This window comes from Mustela lutreola, chromosome 13, assembly GCF_030435805.1.
Source record: "Mustela lutreola isolate mMusLut2 chromosome 13, mMusLut2.pri, whole genome shotgun sequence".
NCBI classification, from domain to species: Eukaryota; Metazoa; Chordata; class Mammalia; order Carnivora; family Mustelidae; genus Mustela; species Mustela lutreola.
This window is the reverse complement of record NC_081302.1, coordinates 66,707,508-66,727,760: the sequence shown is the minus strand read 5'-3', so window position 1 is coordinate 66,727,760 and position 20,253 is coordinate 66,707,508.

Genomic DNA, 20,253 nt, shown 5'->3' with positions numbered 1-20,253 from the left:
TCTAAAACTTCTTTGAGCCTCTGTATGTGGAATGTGGAGAAGTCCTGTTCACCCTCACATACAGTTGCTCTAGGAGTTCTATTTCATTAGACCAGAAGTAGAAAGCAAGGAGAGCGGCATGGTGGGGGAAACTTCAATTAAGACTGGATTTGGAATACCAATACTCACATAGCGCTATTCTCTTGGACCTGAAGTGTCAAGCACACCATGGAATGTTCTGCTAGACTTTGGAAACACCCGCCTGTCATTCTCTTACACTGTCTTCCCCAATCCAGTGATGTCTCTGAGAGGGAAGTAGTGATTAAGCAATTACAAATAAATACTGCTTTGCTTCTTAGAGAGCTTGAAAGGTTAATTGAGTCAAACTCAAAAATAGTATTCAGTTTCCAATCTAAATGAACACATCCAATGCAGATCCTCAGTTTCCTTAAGAGTAGAGACTGGTAAGAATTTCTGATCCATTACTGCACATGAAAACATTTAAGGAAACCATAAACTGGCCCAACATGCTCAAAAGTAGAATTATATCTCTACTCAAATATAGATTCATTATAAATTTCATAGAATTATATTGTGTCTGTTGCCTCCTAAATGCTCAGTATGAAGGCTTTTAACTTTTTTCTTGGTATAGCTTGATTCAGAATCTTATTGTTTCGTTGCATTATATATTCAGATAGATCTTCTATTCCTTTCAGCTCATTTTTTGCATAATGTAATTTTTCATAATATTTTTTATATTTTTGCTTGTTTTTCAGACTTATCCTATATTTTGATGAAGCATGGGGGGGTACATATTGTTGAGTTATTTACTCTTCCCAGTTTTATTGAATGTTTTAGATACTCTTACAGCTGTTCCATTTCATCTGGAGAATATATTGTACAATGTAACTGAAATGTATTACATTCAATGGAACATGGTAAGCACCTGGTTTCCTTCTGCTTGGCTGCCTAAGATCTCAAACAGAGCTCACATCGCAACAGAGCATTTTGTTCCAAGAACCTGTGAAGTTCCTATGGAAAGAACTGGATTAAACATATCTTACACCTGAATCTTATGATAAGCCAATGTGCAAAATATTTTCTGGCTGAAATATGTTTACATGAGTGAAATGTGTGAATTTCAGACTTTTTTTTTGTCTGCTTTTAGAAAAAAATAAAAGAAAAGGGGTACTAGGTGGTATTGCCAGCAGATGCCATCCCACATTTCAAGAAAGTCATATGAAACAAAAACATCTCTTGAAAGCTGTAAGAAACCTCCCTAGAAATCCACAGAGAGGTGAAGGGTTTTTTTTTTGTTTTGTGTTGTTTTTTTACAATGAAAGGACAAAAGTAGCATTCCAAATCTCATAAATACACTGAAACTTAAAGTATGATTAAGTGTTTCTCGATGAAAAAGCCATAACACTATAAAACTTCATGAGGCTTAGCAAAGTTCAGCTTCTGGTAGATTCTGTCAATTGACTGGGATTAATAATATTTCATAATATAAAATTGCAAATATGGATAAGAGATTAATGTGCTGAAATGTTCACTCTCATCTGATCCTGGAAGTTAAGCAGAGTAGGCAACATAAGCCTCTAGAAATATGAGGTCCAAAAATTTGGGTTGTTGGGAAAGACTGTGAGAGCAAGGGAAGGCTTTTTTCCCATTCTCAAGATGGAAGAAACAAGGGCATATTTGTCTGATGCAACAATGATGAAGCAGCCTGGGTCTGCTTGGGTGGATTTTCCTGCTCTTCAAGTGGCATGATGATCTCAGGGTTATGTTTACTCAGGCAACACAGGGTAAGAACTTTGTTGAATTTTTTTCTGTTTTGCTTTTATTTTATTTTATTGTTATTTAAGCAGTATTTAGATGTAGGGGAGCAGGGAATGAAAATGGGAGTTGGAGAAATCCACCAGCTCAGAAAACAGTAGTTAATGAAGCAATATGGTGGGAGGGGCACCAGCATTATAGGGAGCCTCTCAGTGGTGTGTCTGTTCTAAGCCAGAGCTGAGATAGGATATGCCGTTCCTGATAGCACCAAGGATGCTAAGATCCCACCATAACAGAACACTCATGAAGCGTATCCACTCTGGCCTTCTCACCTCTCTGGCCCTTTTTGGTTCCTTCCTCTGCCATCTACTACAGCAGTTTCTGCATTTCTGTTTTACTTAATGCAAGCCTTCATTTCCAAGCTTTTGAGAGCCAACCTAGCAGATTAGCTTCTCCCAAGGATCTTTTTAGAGGGTATATCCTATAGTTTCATACCAATAAACTCTCACTTACACCACTGCGTATTCTGCCCCCCTGTTTGGGCAGAGATGGGATCTTGTCCTGCATGTACCACCGTGTTCATGTTCCTGGATCCCACAACTTTTTCTACATGTGATTCTTTTTCACCTTTAGCAAAACCAGTACTTTGTTGGCTGAATGTTGTGGTTACATGACCCTGGGCATTGGTCTGGCATCAAACGGGGAGATAGGAGTAGATCATAAGGAGAGCACATGTTGTCTTGCAAGACAAAGCACTAGGTGTCATCTTCAAGCTGGGCTTGTGTTGGGGCAGTGAGAGGTCTTCCGGAGGCCCAGAGAGGTGGGCGTGATCTGGACTGCAAGGCTTTCAAGTAAGTCAACCCAAATCACATCCCAGGTCTGACATTCCCACCGCTCCCCATCTCAGCACTAATCTTGGCAGAGCACACTTGTTTAGGTGGAGAATTCAAATTTCTCTTCAGTTTAACTATCCTTAAATTTGAGCCCTGGGCCCGATGCCAAGGTTTTACTACAGGGACTGTGAATCTCTTTGTACACTGCCATGGGTCTTTGACTTTCCCATGTTGTCTTAAACTGGTGATTAGTCATCCTCAAACTGCACAGTAAGAACCATCCCATTCTATTGTTCCTACACTTACCAATTTCCCTCAACCTTTCCAACACCCAAAATACTACACCAGTGAGTACATTCTCTTCTACCAGGAACTTAGGGCTCCTTTCTCTCCAAGGCTTTTAGCATTTGGGGCAGGATAACTCTTTGTGGGGTGGGGTAGTGGGTGGGGGTGGGGATGCTCTCTGGTAAATTGTAGGATATTCAATAAGAGCATCCATCAGATGGCAAAAGCACCATTCCCTTACCCCAGCCTCCACCCCTTAGTCACAGGTATCAAAACAGTCTCTAGATTTTGCCAGATGTCCTAGGGAAAGAGTGGGGTGGATCACACCATTGAGAACCATGGCAGTAGTTCATGCTAGCTCCACTCTGGAAAGCTTTAGCTACCGGACTGTGGACACACATGGGGGGCTATCCACATGCCACCTGTTACAAGTCATGACTCTGAGTTGTCATCAGGTCAGTAGTTATTCAGTTCCAAATTCCCATTTTAGACTTTTCTTTCCTGGTGTACTTCTGGCACCAACTGCCATAGGTCAGGTTCCCAGGGGGCGAGACCCTGAGATGAACATTTGCATGCAAAAGCTTTCTTGGGAATGCTCAGGGGGACAGAATCTGTGAAGAGGGGAGGAAAGCAGGAGTGGGCAGAGGAAAAAGTTGAAGTAGGATGCATCTGAAACAAAGATTTTAGTCCTTTCCATAGAAGGCACCAGTATTAGGACAACCCTTCAAAGATGTCCCACATTGAGACAACTTTGTAAATATTTCTTAATCAACCACCATTGCGTGATTCCTGGGGAATTCTCAGCTAGAAGCTTATCAGCAGCCAGCCCTCCTGGCACCTGGGAAAGTGAGAGCTTCATTAAGACTATGCGTCAAAGTATTTGCTACAGACATTGAAAGAGAGAATCTTGCAAACAGTTGCTCCTGAAAGTAGTCGGTAAAGAATTTAATTTTTGCCTTTAAAAAAACCTGGTAATATCATGGCACCTTGTGACCACATAGTCACTTAGTTAGCAAGTATTTATTGAGTACAAGAGCTATTCTGGATACCAGGTGGTATCCTAACACTTGATAAATAACTTAATTAGAAAATTAACTTTATGAGAATAAATAAAATTAAGATGCTATATTATGAAATTTAATTTATAACATTGCTTATTTTTTTAAACATATTATCAATGTAAAGATCAACCTAGGATCTAGGATGATAGAATTAAATGTCTTCAAGGACAGGGTTTTGGTGGTTTTTCTCGAAATATTGTCCACTGATGAGTTTTGAGGATAACTTTAAATTCTTTTATCTTGAAGAAATTGAATCATCCCTTAGGAAAGGAATTGAGAAGTCTTCAGGAAATGTATGTATGGAGTATGTAATATAATGTTATTTAACTATTTAAACCCCAAAATATAGAATAGTGGCTGTCAACTAGGTGTGATTTTTTTCCAATATCTGGAAACATTTTTTTTAAAGACATTATTTATTTATTTGAGAGATCCCACATGAGAGAGAATGCATGATAGAGAGAGAGAAACAACTGGGGGAAGGGGCAGAGGGAGAGGGAAAGGGTGAAGCAGATTCCATGACGAGCAGGGAGCCTGATGTGTGGCTCTCTTTCAGGAGTCGGGGATCACGACCTGAGCCGAGGACAGACCCTTAACCAACAAGCAACCCAGGCACTCTTAGAAATATTTTTCATTGTATGACCTCACCAGGGGAGAGTGGAGGTGTCACCAGCATCTAATAGGTGAAGGCCAGGAATGCCATGAGACCTCCTACAATGCCCAGGACAATCCATCACAACAAAGACTTATTCAGTCCAAACTGTCAACAGCACCAAATTGAGAAACTCTGATATAAAGATAAAATAATGTTCTGTGCCTTTAGCCAGTCCAGTACTTTTGCACACTTCCTGAAAACTTGGCAGTGTTTTTTATACTTCATGATCATAGAATGCAATAATCAGATATCCAACTTTTAGAGGATGTTTAACCCATTTGTAAGATAAAACTTTAAAGCTTTTGTAGAAATAAAAATAAATGAGAATATTTGAAACATCACATTTTTGTACATATCTTTTTAATAATCATTAGACATTTTTGAGGCTTAACTGTGCTTCCTTCACACTCATCTTGTCCAGCTCATTAAAGAGTAAATTGGCACCTCTATGTGCATACTTTTTAACAGCCATACTTCAGTTCCTGACTCAGTCTGGACCTAACTAGAAAAATGAATAGTAGCCCCGTTCTTATCATCTACTGGGGAATAAAGTTAAATTGCCCTTCAAGATCTGAGATCTATGAGACAGTCATGACTTCTGGATTCTGACATTGCCCATCTCTTCTTCTTTTTTTTTTTTATTTTTAAGATTTTTATTTACTTATTTGACAGACAGAGATCACAAGTAGGCAGAGAGGCAGGCAGAGAGAGAGAGAGGATGAAGCAGGCTCCCTGCTGAGCAGAGAGCCAGATGCGGGGCTCAATCCCAGGACTGTGGGATCATGACCTGAGTCGAAGGCAGAGGCCTTAACCCACTGAGCCACCCAGGCGCCCCTGCCCATCTCTCCTTCTTAAGGATGATGTGAATTACTCAGAACCCAAAGACTCTAGAAACTACCATCGTACTAGCTCCTCCATCTCTAAAGAATTATCCCTTTCTATACATCTTGCCTTTAACCTTGTCTTTACTCTTTGCTGTGGTCAGTTACAATTCTCACTAACAGGGCCCCTCCAAAAGCAAAGTCCTAGTGTAGACCCTAGTTTGGAAATAGTCATCAGGCTTTTCATACCTGCCTTTTTTCCAGAATTTAAGCCAATTCCCCAGTTCCAGTCTGGCTGTTAACATAATGGTTCATAACAGATTCACCAGAAGATAAATTCCTAACAGAATACTGAGTAGTAGCTACTGTGTGAATTCAGAGGCTCTAATCCACATTTCTATAGAAACTTGTACCGCCTGTAGCATTTAAATGCCATACTGCAATTGTTTTTTTATTGGCATAATTTTCCAACCAGGCTGGGAGCCATGTCAGGAGAAGGACTGATTTTTTTCTAGCTTTATTGAGATACAATTGACATATATCATTGTGGAAGTTTAAGGTGTACAACATGATGATTTGATACACACATATAATTTGAAATGATTACCACAATAAGGTTGTTTAACACATCCATCGCCTCACATAATTACCTTTGTGTGTGTGGTGATAAATATTTAAGACGTACTCTCTTAGCAACTTTCAAGTATATAATAGAGTATTGTTAAGTACAGTCATGATGCTGTATATGAGATCCCTGAACCTATTCATTTTATAACTAGAAGCTTGTCCGCTTTGACCAATATCTCCCCCCATTTCCCCTACTCCCAGTACCTGGAAACCACCATTCCTCTCTCTGTTTCTACAAATTTGACTTTTTTGAAGATTCCACATAAAAGTGAGATCATAGAGTTTTTGTCTTTCTCTGTCTGACTTACATCAGTTACCATAATGCTCTTAAGGATCATCCATTTTATTGCAAATGACAGGAACTTCCTCCCTTTAGTAACTGAAGACTATTCCATGGAGTATATACATCCTGCAACTTCTTTATACATTCATCTATCAATTGACACTTAGGTTGTTTCCATGTCTAGTTAATGTGAATAATGCTGCAATGAACATGGGAGCACAGATATCTCTTTGAGATTCTGATTTGATTTTCTTTGGATATAAACCCAGAAGTGAATTTGCTGGATCATATGGCAGTTTTATTTTTAATTTTTTGGAGAACATTCATATTATTTTCCAGTATGGTTATACCAATTTTCATTCCCATCACAGTGCAAAAGAATCCTCTTTCCTTCACAAGCTCTCCAAAATTTATCTTTTGTCTTTTTGATAATAGACATTTAACAGCTGTGAGGTGGTAGCTCATTGTAGTCTTGATTTGCATTTCCCCAATGATTACTGATGTTGAGCAGCTTTCCATGTACTTGCTGGCCATTTATATGTCTTCTTTGGTTTAAATAGAACAGAGTTTCTCTGTAAGTAAGTGACTTATAATCAGAGCTCCCAAAGTTGTCACTGGTACTGTAGCAGTTTACCCAGGGATAATTAAAGCTCCTACTTTAAATAAGAGACAAAGAAACAATTTCCAGGAGAAGTGAAGGGTGGATTACATAACTTCCAGGGGGCATTTACATAGATATGACAAGGCAGCGGTGAGCACCAATGTTAGAAATGATGATGACGAGGAAATGCAGAATTGTGTGTATTAAGCCTGTAGTCTGAACAGAAATGAGCACAAAAGACTGAATCTGTTTTTCAAAAATCATACATTGAATAAATGGGAAGAGATTTGTAGCAAAGCTTCAAAATGACATGCTACTATAGGGTTTGTATTTTAATATTATAAATTTATGTGTTGTAAGGATTAAAATGCTTCATAGATATTATTTATTAAAGATTTGATCTAATTATTCAGAACAGCATATCAAAATAATTCTATCTAAAACATACCTATGTCTTTTTTATTGCTACGGAAGCTTCTAAGACTTTTAAGAACACAGTTATGTCAAGTTTTAAAAGTATTTAGAAGTTGAGTGGAATATTTTGAGATTACCGTATATGTCAACCAACTTTTTAAAAGAAGAGCACAATACAGGAATGATGTTTCTTGTGATTAAAGTTTCCAGTAAACAGTGAAACCGTTTTTGCAAGGGCCCAGGGATTTTTAAACACTTCATATTACATAGTTAAAGAGTGGATGTACAGAGAAATTGTCAGACAATGGAACCAGTATTTAACCTCGTATAAGATTCTTATGCTTGATTGATGGGCCCTATGTAGATTTTTTATATGTACATGGTTAATATTTTATTTTTACTCATCTTTAAATTGATTTGTTTCAAAATTGTTAGCTATATTAAGTGCACACAATTCAAATGAGATAAAATTTAAAACAAATAAGATAATTTCCAATTAAGATCCCAAGAGCCTGAATTCTTTCTACAGATGAAGGTGGTTATTCTCCTGTCCATCACTATATCTCAATGCCTGTGATAATGCCAAGAACAAAGTGGATATTCAAAATTTATTTGTTGAATGAATTGATGTGATGTGAATGCCTATTTTAACTTTCTCCTCTTTATTTATTTATTTTTAAAGATTTTATTTATTTGAGAGAAAGTGCATGAGAGGAAGGTAGAGGCAGACAGAGAGGGAGAAGTGGGTCCAATCCAGGCCTCAGTCCCAGGGTGATCCCAGGGTCCCAGGTTTAGGAGCTGAACTGAAGGCAAATGCTTAACTGACTGAGCCACCCAGGCACCCTTCCTCCTCTTTTAGATTTCTATTGACAAAGCTATCACAGCAGGAGAAAAGGGAAGCCCCCCCCCCCTTTTTTTTTGGTCAGTGTTGAATGTGGAAAAGGGTGATATTTACTGAGAAAGAAATTATTGCTGTTATACAGTTCAAACCGGACCAGAGCAAAATATTTATAATTAAAAAGGTGACCTATCCAAGTGGGAAGGAGCAGCCTGCTAAAGAAGCATGACCAGACCATCATTAACCAATTCAAAGTGGCTTAGGGCTGGAAGTGGGAGCAGGTTGGTTAACAATCAGGGGCATGTCTGAATCCCATCTTCTTCCTCTGGAAAAATTGCCAGGTACCAGAGACAACACCTAGGGAAAACACATGGGGTTATTTTTAACAGGCTTGGAGCTTGACACAGATGGCCCTGCGAAGCACAAGATGGCTGATCTATCAAATAGTGAATAGAAATTCTAGTTTTTCCATTTCCCAGGTGATATGTCATTGACTGGGCAGAGGAAAACTAAAGTAAAGCTACAATTTTCATCTTCCATTATTTGAGACAGAATAATTAAAATGATGACCCATACAATTTCTCTTTCTTAATACTAAGCAAGCATGAATTTCTTGGTAAATGTAAGCAAACAGTAACAGATGATCATAGTGATGATGATGATCGTGGTGCTATTGATGATGATGGTGGTGCTATTGATGATGATAAACCCAGGAAAACATACTAACTTTTCTTCTTCTGGATCAAGGATTTTTCAGGTTTTGGATTCTGGCTTAACAAGTTAACTGGCTTGAGTTCCTTATATGTATTGGTGTTTCATTCTTTCTTGAAGTTGAATTAAAATGATAAAAGAAATTAAAAGAAGCTTTCAACCCTTGAACACAAGATCCGTACTTCTTTAAGGGAGCACTCTCTACCTTCGGACTTAGTCCATTTGTGAAGGAACCATGAGAAAATTTACTCTATCCACCAACACTGATTGATTCAGACACTATATTATATTCACCACCACAAAAATTTTAACCAACACTGTGAACAGAGGCATCAAATTGGAATATTAAAGAAAATTTGGAGAAAAGAATTAACTCAGTGGAAGTTTATAATGTTAATTTGTCATGTGCAAATAGTTGGGGAATATTAAATCTAAAACAGTGAAAACAAAAAGGAATTGCTACTCAAAAATCTTTATTGGATGAAATAAAATGAATGAGAATCAGAATAATTAATATTCATGTGGTAGAAGTTCCAGGAGGACACAATTAAACTTATTATGCTGTAGAAATTTTTCTTTCATCAATTCAGCACAAGTGAAAATATGATAAACTAGGACAGAACAATTTGTCTGTAATATGGTAAATAATAGCATCTTAAACCAACATGCTATTTAATGTTAGAAAAATGAAATTACCTTTAAAATCAAGAACAACAGGAGCACACTATTTCCATTATCCAATATTATCTAGACATGCTAGTCAATGGAATACTGTGACAAAAACAATTCAGACAAATAACTATTGGAAAAAAGTGGTAAAATTACCATAATTTTCAGATGATGTTATTGTCTACTAAGAAAATGCAAGGGAATCAACTAAAACATAATCAAAACGCATAAATGAACTCAGAAAAAATATCTAATTATCACATTAATGCAACCTTTGATAGTATCTCATGTACCAGCAACAGTCTATTTGAAAAATCAAAGTGAAAATACTTTATTCTTAATAACAATAAAAAATATCAATGCCTTACAATAAATGTGCAGAATCTAAACAGAGTAAACTACAAAAAGTCATTGGAGTACAAAAAAGACTAGCAAACAAAGGTAATTTATCACTGGAGGAGAAAACTTAATAGCACAAATATAATAGATCTCCTTAAGATGACTCAAATGTAATATAATTATAATAAAACCAATTACAATTATAATACAATAAAAATATTATAATTACAAAAATAACTATAAAATTGTAATTAAAAATTTAAAATGTTTTGTGATTACAAAATGTTACTGTAGTTTATACAATTGATAAACTGGGCTAAAATGGTATAAAGAAATTTATGAGAGAGTTGCACAGTCCACTATTAAGATGCATTAAAGTGTTTCAATAATTAGACTTTAAACAGCCCAAACTGATTGGAGGAAAACTGGAAATAGAAAAACTCAAGAGAACAGAGATATAAATAGCATAGACACCTATTTATTATATTTTACGTAAAAGAAATCCAGCAGTAAACAGTTTAGAGCCAGCAAGTCTTCTCCATGTTGTCATCAAAAACTGAGGCTTTCCACCAGATTCTTCCACTATGGCTTCCATTCCAAGTATGGCTTCTATTTGTGTGGCCACTGTGTGGTTTCTATCCTCCTGAGTATGTGCCAGTTCAAGACATTTGTTGGAACACCACCCATCATTGAAGCAGTTCAGAAGGAAAGAAAGAAGGAAAAGTTCAGAAGGAAAGAAAAGGCAAGAAAACAAAAAGCTGGCTCCTCTTCAATAAGTGAATTCCCTCTAATCAGCCTTTGCAAAGGACACATGCAATAACCTTGCTTACCCCTCATTGTCCAGAATGTAGTCATATGATCACACCCGCTATAAAGAGGAATGAGGAGTATATAGTTTTATTTATGCGGCAATTTGCCTAGCAGAAAATTAGAATTCTTTTTCCATGGAGGCTGCAACACAGAGTGCAACTCCTAGCTTCTGGCAGATGATTTTGAATATAATAAGCTGGCATTTTATATTAATAGGGAAATTATGGATTTTTTTTCTAAAATGATATGGGAAATTGGTTAAATGTTCAGAAAAATACTAAGTTTGGGGGTGCCTGGGTGGCCCAATCGGTTAAGTGTTGGACTCCTGATTTCTGCTCAGATCAGGATATTTGGGTCATGAGATGGAGCTCTAAGTTGGGCTCTGCTCTAAGCTACGAGTCTGCTTGAGATCCTCTTTCCCTCGCTCTTGTGCTCTCCCCCCACTCATAAGCACTCTCTCTTTAACGCTTAAAAAAAAAATTACTAAGTTCAGTCTTTCCTTAGAGTATACACCTAATAAACTTCTATTATATTTATTTTCAAATCATATAGGAAAATTTTAAAGTTCTATAATTATCACTTTTTTATGGTTTAAAATGTTATAGAAGACAATTTTAAAAAATACAAAATTATGTCAAGATCACTATACTGTCACTACCAGAGATCACGGTAATTAGTATTTTATATTTTGCTCTCTATATAAATATATGTATTTATGTAAATATATATGAAAGTATGTACCATGTGTACAATATATATAGATATATTTAATGAGTGTGTGTGTGAGAGCATACATACATTCATATTGTATGGTTCAGAGTACTGTGGCTTAAAACATCAGAAACTTAATCTAACACAAAAAAAGTGATGTGTTGAAAAGCAGCTCACCACATATTAAAAAACTTACAGAAAGAAAAGAAAAACATAAAAGACATGTTATAGGCAAGAAGTCTGATTACCACAAACCACCAAGCTTTGTAGAAGAAATATAAATATATATCTATGCTTTCCAAAGATTTAAACACCTCTATTGTAAAAAACAAATTCATTATATATAATCAAATTCTTCCCTCTAGTAAGATTGGAAAGAAACTTACATCTCAGGTCTAACAAGCCACATAATACAATGCATAGCGATTTCAACAACATTAAAACAGCAAATACAAGTCTGTTTCTTATCTCTCAATGTAAGCCAATAGAACCTTGGCAATGTGAAGTTCAATTAAAGTTGTTCAACAGGAAGCCAAAGCAATTTTGTCCAGCTCTGCAGTAGTGGGTTATTCTGGGCAATCCAACACGAGGTTTTAGAATGGGTATAGCAATGGTTCTCAAAAGCTATCCCAGTGGAAGTTCTCAGGTTCCAGATAAGCAGCAACTTGCTTTGAATTCTTCAAGTCCTGCATAGGAGTTCATTTGGAAACAAATTGACACCATAAAACATATTAGTAACTTTTTAAAAAGCTTCTTGTGGCAGAATCGATGGTCTGGTTGTTCTTTAGTCTTCCATAAATATTCTTTCTCTTAGCTGCACTTCTGGTATTGTGAGAACATATTAAACATTGAATAGCATGAAAATTGCGTCAATTAAAACTATTCTAAATTGCTGAGTGAACATACAACACTCTATTTGAACCATCAGGCAAACTGGGTATAGCACTTAGAAATGCCAAGGAAAGGTAGAGCAGCCAAGAAACACTCAAACCAAAGCTGGACCAACAGCCTACTTTGTATATTCGTAGATGGAAACCTAAACCATAGCCTAGTATTTCCCCCGTGTGACTTTCAAAAACATACTCAAGAGCAGCAGAAAACTAAATGAATTAATGAGTGTGTGTGGATTAAATCAGTATAGGTGTTTTTGCAATTCTCCTTCTCAGATTTGGCTCCTAGGAGATACATCTCAGTCCCCTTATGTTCTAGAATCTAGATGAGAATTCTCTTAACTCCCCAGTGAAATAAATCAGGCAGGAGGAGAAAGAGGTTGAGGTAAGGTGGGGAGGAAGATTTCTAGGCTTTTCTCTCCTAGAAACCAACATTCCTCTGGGGGTTCTATGTATAGAGGGTCAACTAGGAATATGGCTCCTCTGCTCAGGGGAGATCAATGAATTATAGTATCAGAGAAGTGCCAATGACAAACTTCTTGTCACTGCTTTCTGTCTTACATGCATATATTTTGGGGATCGGTAAGACATAGTCATCACCTCTAAACCTTTGGAATACCGATTATTTTTCCTGAATGATTATCCAAAGGGTCAAGACACTGTAAACTGAAAAGTCACCCCCATTCTTATTATTGTAGTGTAGTCTGTTCTTAAAATAAAATTCAGCTAAGTTCACCAAACTGATTGTACAATGACCATTCAATCAGATCTCAAGTTGTAAAATTCCTAGAAGAAACCATAGGAGATGATTCCCTGATATTGGTCATGGAAACAATTTTTTGAATGACACCAAAAACACAAGCTACAAAAGCAAAAATAAATGTGAGGCTACATCAAATGGAAAAGCTTCTGCTCAGCAAAAGAAACAATGAGAAAATGAAAGACAGCCCATGTGAGGGGAGAAAATACTTGCAACTCATCTAAGAAAGGGTTACTATTAACAATAGACAAGGAACTCTTACCACTCGATGTCAAAAACACCAAACTATCCTATTGAGAATGGGCAAATGACCCGAATAGATATATTTTCCAAAGAAGACATTCAAATGGACAACAGGTACATGAAAAACTGCTCAACATTGCAAATCACTGGGAAAATGCAAATCAAAATTACAATGAGGTATCGCCTGTTAGAAAGATCATTATAAAAATACAAGAGATAATTAGAAACTGTGTAAAGTAAAAGGAACTATTGTGCACCACTGGAGAGAAAGTAAATTGGTGCAGCCACAAGAAAGAGTATAGAGTTCCCTCAAAAACAAAAATTAAAAATAGAACTGCCATCCCATTTCCAGGTACACATCGAGAGGAAGTGACATCAGGATCTGAAGCAGATAATTGCACTCCCATGTAAACTGCAACATTATTCACATCAACCATGATATGGAAACAACCTAAAGATCCATCTACAGATGAATGGAGATATCTATCTGTCTCTATCTATAATTTAGCAATAAAAAAGAAGGAAATCTTGTCATTGGCAACAACATGGAAAGATCGTGAGGGCATTATGCTAAGTGAAATAAATTGTTAGAGAAAGAAAAACACCATGTGACATTACTTGCATGTGAAACCTTTGAAAAGCTGAACTCATGGAGAGAGTAGAATGCTGGTTGCCAGGGGCCAGGAGTGAGTGCTGAAAAGGAAAGGTTTGGTGAAAAGGTACAGACTGCCATAGAAGAGATTAGTTCTGTAGATCTAATAGGCAGCACGATGAGAATAGTTAACAATATTGTACTTTATACCCAAAAGTTCCTAAGAGAATGGATTCTAAATGCTATCACCACAAAATAAAAATAGTAATTACATAAGGGAGGAGAGGCGTTAACTACCCTCTTTATAGTAATCATTTGCACTATATATGTGTAGTAAATCATCACATTGCACACCTTAACTCACATAATATGTCAATTGTGTCATAATAAAGGGAAAACAATTAAAGCCATGTGTAAGTAAGTCCATACATTATACACATTCATGGGTGAAGCCTTGCTATAAAACAAGGTGATCATTGGGAATAATGAAGGTCCAGCATGTGTGGTATAGACAATAAATACTGTTGAGAAAAGAGAGGTCAGGAAGAGACTTGCCTGTTAAGGAATCTTTGATCTGAGAGTAACAGTAAGATGAACTATAATTTAAAGGTTTCAAGAAGTATTGGTTTTGGGGCACTTGGGAGGCTCAGTAGGTCAAGCGTCTACCTTCATCTCAGGTCATGATCCCAATGTCCTGGGATAGAGTTTCACGTTGGGCTCCCTGCTTCCCGTGTTGGGAATCTGTTTCTCCCTCTCCCATTCCCCCTGCTTGTATTCTCTTTCTCTCTCTGTCAAGTAAATATATAAAATATATACAAACAGATAAAAAAATTTTAAAAAGAAGCATTGGCTTTATACTTGAATGAGAGGATTCTAAGCCAGATGTTTTGAAAACCTCTTCAAGATTTTCCCATTGTTGATTGTGCATTACATTATTTTAGTGAAAACTGGGAACTCTGACAACTACTTTGAAAACACTTTTTCAAGTAAATCAAAGATTTGTAAAGTACATTAGCCAAACTATTTAAAATTTCATATAGATTAAGGAGAGATGATGGGGATTTCTGTATTTCCTCTCTGGGTCTGTATGTTTCTCTCTCATGATGTAAGAGCAATAATGCCACATTTCTTGTCCATGAATATGGAATTCCCATGAATGTTCCAACAATTGGGCTGGCCCATAGTGTAAATCACAGGAGTCATTTTTATCAAACCTGACTTCAGCCATTTACTGACAAATTTAGCTGGATATTATATTATGTAAAATGCATAGCATGTGTTTATACATATACATATATTCAATATTACCCCTTTATTTGTCATCTTTTTGTCACTTTAGTTTTGCAATGTAAGGATGTTGGTAATATTTCACACTTTCATTTTCATGTAAATCAAGTTTCTTTGGTGTTGCTTGATCCAGTGTTTTTACCGTTTCTTGTGTTTGGCCGGTACAAATGTTTCATGAAGTAGAATTAAAACTCAGCTGTGTTTTCATCTTACAGAAGTAGTATTGAGGGTTGTTAGTTCAGCACGTGCCATGACTATTTGTGTATCTTGGAACTGGAACCCATTTATTAAGAGCGAAGGTTCACATTCTATAGAGAACAAAGAAAATGAACCCAAACTAGCTATAGCTTTCAATACTGAAGGCATGGTGCCATCTGGTGGAAGAAAAAGATATTAGAGGAGAAATACAAAGCCCGTTGACCATACTGATCCCAGGAGGTTGCTGGGGGAAAGACAGGGGCAGACAGGGAAAGCAGAGATAAAGTGTCATTTCCTACCCCTCTATGTCAGTTTGTGGGTGAGGACGAGGTTGTAAGGGAAGAGTAACAGATCTGCAGCCGGTCAGCTACAAACCGTGCTGGGGTGAAGGTATCACAGGTCAGAGACATTGTGCCATGCCTTGTTTCATTCATTTGTGTTTCATTCACTTGGTTTTCATCCATCCCTCCATCCATTCATGTACCAACTACCTAAGAGGCACCGTTCTCAGCCAGACAATGTCCTCGACACCGCGGAACTTATATTCTGGTCGAAGGAATGGACTACAAACAGTTCTTTTAAGCCATATATTAAATGCTTCAGAGAAGAAACTGAGCGGAGGGTTCCTGACAATGCTGGTGGAGGAAGGATAGGGAGGAGCTGCTCCAGCATCGAGAAGAGTGTCCAAATATCCCTACGTTTTGGCAATGCTCCAGCCAATAACTGAAGGTTACATGGGTGCTTAGTGTATCTTTCATGAGGTCTTATTCCTGAAGGTCTTTTTAAGACAGAAGACGACTGGGGTCTTGAATGACAGGTATAATCACCAAAGATCGATACAACCACCTAAACCAGCGCTATTGAACAATGGTGGGCCAGTACTGATATCTAATTTATAAGCTTCTAAACATGATGTATTATTCTTCTGTATTCTTTGCTTTGTTATTTTTCCTAACACTAAATTAGTTTAGATGTCTCTCTTGCTGCCTTATTCAAACATTTACAAAATCCCCAGTGAGGAATATAGTGCTAGTAAATAGCCCAATCTTTACATATTATCATTTTTATGTCTGATATCTACACTAAACATTTGCTATTTGAGTTTTCACCTTACAGATCTTCTAAATAAGAATGTAACTGAATATTAACAGAGAAAGCATTAAAGATGAAGAGTCTAAGTAGAAACCAAAGACAGATTTTAGCATATTATCACATTTATAAAGGGTGTCATTATCTAAGTTATGCCAGAATCTGTTAATTAGTATTTTTTAAGTTTTTATTTAGATTCCAGTTAGTTAACATAGAATGTCATAGTAATTCCAGGTGTACGATACAGTGATTCAACACTTCCAGACATAACTTGGTGCTCATCACAAGTGCCCTCCTTAATCCCCATCACTATTTAGCCTATTTCCCCCCACCAACCACCACCCTTCTGCTAACCATCAGTTTGGTCTCTAGTTAAGTGACCAAGAAACAGACTCAAACACTTACGTCCTTTTTTTTTTTTTAAGTTTTTTTAGTTTTTAGTTTTTACTTAAATTCCAACTGGTTAACATATGGTGTAATATTAGATCTAGGTTTATAATATGGTGATTCAACACTTCCATTTTTCCAAAGAAGATATACAGATGGCCAGCGGACACATGAAAAGATTCTCAGCATCACTGATCGCCAAGGAAATGCAAATCAAAACTACAATGAGACCTGTCAGAATGGCTAACATCAAAAACACAAGAAACAACAGGTGTTGGTGAGAATGTGGAGAAAGGGGAACATTCTCTCACAGTTGGTGGGAATGCAAACTGGTGCAGCCATGTAGAAAACAGTATGGAGTTTCGTTGAAAATTTAAAAATAGAACTACCCTATAACCCAACAATTGCACTACTAGGTATTTACCCAAAGAATACAAAAACACTAATTCAAAGGGAGACATACACCCTGATGTTTATAGCAGCATTATCTGCAATAGCCAAATTATGGAACAGCCCAAGTGCTCATCGATAGATAAATGGATAAAGAAGATGTGGTATATAAATACAATGGAATATTACTCAGCCATAAAAAAGAATGAAATTTTGCCATTTGCAACAACATGGATGGTCTTAGAGAGTCTTATGCTTATTAGTGTTTATTTATAGCTAGATCTATCACTTGAAAGAATTCAGTTATCCTGAATTTTATTCAGGATATTTATTCAGGATAATAAATTCAGAATTTATTCAGAATAATAAATACACATTGAATGTTTTGGGGATTAGTTTAATCTTGGGTTTGTTTTTCCCTTGTGTTGTTCATACAGTCAGACAACCAGGAAATGAGTTCCAGGCTTGCCCATTGGTTATGACATTGTGATGGGAAACGGTTCAAGTCTTGTAGCTACCTTTGTGTCTAGAAGTGACAGTAAAACTCCATACTGCATAATGATTAGGGCCATGGGTTATAGACCTAGTTCTGGTACATCCAGGTGTGTGATTTTGGACCTATATTCAATCTGTTTATGCTTTAATTTCCCCATTTGTAAGACTAAAAACAATAATAATTATTATTATTACATATAATATAATCCTTTTAAAATAAGAAAATAATGGGACTTGAATGTGATACTACATATAAAATACTTAGCAAATCTTTGGGTGAACAGTAAATAATAAATAAATGTTAACTCCTTCATTTTACAGGGGTGATGTATAGTTGTGGTTGAAAAGAGTAACCGTACATGTTATTGCCACTCATGAATAATACCAGACGATGTTAATTTGGCACCAATGTGATTAAAATAGTGCATCGGCAATATCACATATACACCTACAACACATCCCGTATCTCCTGTATTCCCTCAAGACAAAGCTAAAATATATTTCTAAGAAAATGCTGTGGAAAAGTAGTTCTTCAACCAGAAAATGCCCTAATATATTGCTAAAACAAAACAAAAGATGAAAGCACAAAAGAGTTTACAAGAATTTTAAGTAGAATAACCTCTGTGTCAATTTCTCCTAACATCAGCAGGGAGGCTGCCCACATGTCTATGTAGAGACCACAGTTTCTCTTGACAGAGGGGACTCTCCTGGACACCTCTCTACTCCTAGAAGCCCTCTCCTGGCCACCATAAATGAGCAGCCATTTAGGAATTAAGAAGTTAGAAAATGATTGGTCAATCTTATATTCATATTCATATTCCATTTCTCTGTCACAACTCAATTTATTATAATAGCATTTTTAAACTATTTTTAAACTACATTTTTAACTACACTCAATGCCACGTGTACTCTGAATTTTTCTTTCTCCACCCAGAATATTGTCCTCATATATTTTTGCTTCAAATTTCACCTCCTTCAGGATGCCTTCCTTGTTTCCCTTAGGTGAAATTAAGAATTTTCTGTCTTTCTTTAATGATATGTATATAACCTCAAACACATTTCGTGTGCATTGAGTTTTGATCTGTTCTTGCATGCCTTTTTTAAAAATTTTTTATTTATTATAAACATATATTTTTATCCCCAGAGGTACAGGTCTGTGAATCGCAGGGTTTACACACTTCACAGCACTCACCAAAGCACATACCCTCCCCAATGTCCATAACCCCACCCTCCTTCTCCAAAACCCACCTCCCCCCAGCAACCCTCAGTTTGTTTTGTGAGATTAAGAGTCACTTATGGTTTGTCTCCCTCCCAATCCCATCTTGTTTCATTTATTCTTCTCCTACCCACTTAAGCCCCCATGTTGCATCACCACTTCCTCATATCAGGGAGATCATATGATGGTTGTCTTTCTCTGCTTGACTTATTTCGCTAAGCATGATACGCTCTAGTTCCATCCACATTGTCGCAAATGGCAAGATTTCGTTTCTTTTGATGGCTGCATGGTATTCCATTGTGTATATATACCACATCATCTTGATCCATTCATCTATTGATGGACATCTAGGTTCTTTCCATAGTTTGGCTATTGTGGACATTGCTGCTATAAACATTCGGGTGCACGTGCCCCTTCGGATCACTACGTTTGTATCTTTAGGGTAAATACCCAGTAGTGCAATTGCTGGGTCATAGGGCAGTTCTATTTTCAACATTTTGAGGAACCTCCATGCTGTTTTCCAGAGCGGTAGCACCAGCTTGCATTCCCACCAACAGTGTAGGAGGGTTCCCCTTTCTCCGCATCTTCGCCAGCATCTGTCATTTCCTGACTTGTTGATTTTAGCCATTCTGACTGGTGTGAGGTGATATCTCATTGTGGTTTTGATTTGTATTTCCCTGATGCCGAGTGATATGGAGCACTTTTTCATGTGTCTGTTGGCCATCTGGATGTCTTCTTTGCAGAAATGTCTGTTCATGCCCTCTGCCCATTTCTTGATTGGATTATTTGTTCTTTGGGTGTTGAGTTTGCTAAGTTCTTTATAGATTTTGGACACTAGTCCTTTATCTGATATGTCATTTGCAAATATCTTCTCCCATTCTGTCAGTTGTCTTTTGGTTTTGTTAACTGTTTCCTTTGCTGTGCAAAAGCTTTTGATCTTGATAAAATCCCAATAGTTCATTTTTGCCTTTGCTTCCCTTGCCTTTGGCGATGTTCCATCTAGGAAGATGTTGCTGCGGCTGAGGTCGAAGAGGTTGCTGCCTGTGTTCTCCTCAAGGATTTTGATGGATTCCTTTCTCACATTGAGGTCCTTCATCCATTTTGAGTCTATTTTTGTGTGTGGTGTAAGGAAATGGTCCAATTTCATTTTTCTGCATGTGGCTGTCCAATTTTGCCAGCACCATTTATTGAAAAGGCTGTCTTTTTTCCATTGGACATTCTTTCCTGCTTTGTCGAAGATTAGTTGACCATAGAGTTGAGGGTCTATTTCTGGGCTCTCTATTCTGTTCTATT